Here is a 2,818-nt window from a genome sequence, read left to right on the forward strand (position 1 = left end):
CCCGATGAGTCCGAAGAGCTGGGCCTGATGCCCACCGAGCTGACTCCTCAAAACACGGCACCGCTGGGCCTGGGCCCCCCCTGGAGATTTGGGGGGGTTCCTACCTGCCCCCACTGGCCGAGCCCCTATGTCTTACCGCAGAGTCCCCCCCCCCAGATCCTGCCCCGAGGGGAGCCCATGCTGGAGCTGGTCGCCACCCAGGAGGTGGACCTTGCCCTGGCCGACACCTGGCTGCTGCGCCTGTGGGCCATGGCCATGGTGGGCGCCCCCCACCCCAACCTGCCTGCGGCACATGGCGCCGTGGTGGGTCCGGAGGACGCCAGGGCCGCGCTGGGGCCCAACCACCGGTGTGTGCTGCGGCTCCAGAGCCAGGCCCGGCCAGCACCTGAGCCCGTGGCGGCTGAGCATCCTGGAGAGCTGCCCACCAAGCCACGGGGCCCAGCTGGTCCCTGCGGGCACCGCCCTGCTGATGAGGGGGTTCAGGGTCCTCTCTTACTCTCCCTGGAACAAAACAGGCAGAGGAGGACGACCCGGGATCTGGGCCAGAGGCCTCCCCCCAAGGGCAGGGTCCTGGCTTCACTGGGACAGGCAGCTGGGGGGCCGGGAGAGCCTGGGCCCTGAGGGAGCTTCCCTATTTCCAGCCCCTCAGCCCCAGGCCACCAGAGCCTGGGAAGGACAGGCGGCTGCCCCTCCTCCCAGGCCAGGGCAGCCGTTGGCCAGGGACGGGGACTAGGGCCTGTGGTGGGAGGACGGGGTGTGGCCTAGGGACTGACCAGTTCCCAGTGGGAAGCAGCACCCATGTCCTGGGGACGCTCACGGAGTTAGAGTGACTGTGGCGCAGGTGTGTTTGTGGCTCGGGAACCTCTGGCCACCTGCCCTGGCCACGGGAGAGCTGTCCTGTGGGAGGTGACCCGGTTTCAAATGTTGGCTATTTTATGCAGTTTGACCATTTGGTTCCTGTTTCTTTGTTGTTTTTTGTTAAATAAAACGAGCATTTTGCATCGAAGCCTTGGAGTCATCCTCAGGTAGTCCCAGCTGATAGCCTGGGTGGCCCCGCGGGAGGCGGAGAGGCGAGGGCTCTGGTCCGCCGTCTGGTTCCAGGTGGGGGTTGTTTCATGGGGGGTTAGCACCTCGCGTATAAACAAAAACACAGCCTCAGAGGAGGGCCGTGTGGAACAACGAGAGTGCTCCTGGCATAAAACAAACCCACAGGCTGAGCCAGGTAGAGGGTGCTCACCCTGTCCTGAGACAGAGGCTCCGGGAGAAGGCAGCTCTGCAGGTTTGGTCACCGGGGGGCGGGGAAGAAGCTCTTGATTGGCAGCTTCTGCTTGTCAGGGACCCATCTGGAGGCTCCCACAGTCCTCAATTCAGAGGGGCTCTTCCTGCTGTGTGAGGGGTGACAGACCAGCAGGCCCTCTTACTGACTTGCGTCTGTGGGTCCCACATCGCGAAGGCAGCCAATGCTCACTGCGTGGGACCAGGCAGGAGCACAGAGCTGGTCGAAACTTCATCAACAAACCCCACAGTTCTGCGTGCACTTAGAGCCTCGGACGTGCCCAGCTCCTCCCAAAGGGGCCCAGCCTGGGGGCCCCAGGACCCCTGGAGGAGCGGCCACGGGGTCCTCTAGGTGCCCACAAGGGCCGGTCCTGGGAGAAGGCAGTGCTGTGTGCACTTGAAAATCTCGCTCTGCATTTCAGCCTCCCAGGGGGCGCTCCTGGGCATGAAGCGCTCACCATCCATGGTCTGGTGGCTCCAGCCCCACAGGATCTGCCCGGCAGGCACGCAGGACGCACCTGCCCTTCCCTCCTGTGCCAGTGCCCCTGGGAGACGGCCGTGGCCTGAGGCTCTGGGGAGTCGGGACAGGAGGCCAGGAACCAAGCTGTCCTGGAGGGTGGGGAGCCGCCCCTGCCCCCGCTCTTGGTGGATGCTGTCCTTGGCCCGGGGTCACCTGTGTGTCCTGATGGGCCCTGTGGGCTCATGTCCGGCTGGGCCCCTCGGCCGCTGACCTGCGCCGGGTTCCTGGAGGCTTCCGAGTGACCTGGGCGTGACCTGGTCGGTGAGGCCGGTCGACCTGAGTCCCCTGCCCGGTCAGACCTGCTGAGTGCACCTGTCCAGAGCTTCGGAGGGGTGACTCTGGCCGCCTCTCAGGTTGGGGTGGTTCCCGGAGTCCAGGGCAGCTGAATGTCATGCATGAAAGGACCAGGCAGTTATGAAAGCAGCAGCCCTGGTCACAGTGGCAAAGGTGGAAGCAGCCCATGTCCACCGAGGGGGTGAACGAACACCGGTCCATCCGAAAAGGGGCGCGGGTTCCACCTTGGAAAGAAGGCGACTCCGCCGGCTGCAGGCGGCTGAGCCAGGGGGCGGTGCCAAGTGAGGGAGCCAGGCAGGGAAGTTCAGAGCCTGGAGTCCAGCACCAGGTCCTTGAGGGTCAGATGCGCAGGGACAGCCAGGAGGGTGTCCCCAGGGGGCAGGGGCGGGGCCGGGGGGCTGGTGTTAAAGGCGACAGAATTTCCTTTTGGATGAGAAGGTTTTGGAAATGGATCGTGGCAATGGTTGCACAATATTGTGAGTGTCATGAAGGCCACTGGGCAGAGGCCCAGCCTGGGTCTCAACCCTCTCCAGGTCCAGGGGTGTTGGGGGTGAGGTGCAGACACCCCGGGGAGAGGGAGCGGGTCTGGAGGTGACTACACCCCATCAGCTGCCACCCCACAGTCTCATCAATGTCTCCTCAGACCCTCGCTGAGGCCCCGCCCTGTTGCCCTTGGTCAGAGCCTTGGGCACCTTGCATGCCTGGCGCCGCCCAGCGTGCCCCCACCCC

The sequence above is a fragment of the Myotis davidii genome, unplaced genomic scaffold (assembly GCF_000327345.1).
Source record: "Myotis davidii unplaced genomic scaffold, ASM32734v1 scaffold211, whole genome shotgun sequence".
NCBI classification, from domain to species: Eukaryota; Metazoa; Chordata; class Mammalia; order Chiroptera; family Vespertilionidae; genus Myotis; species Myotis davidii.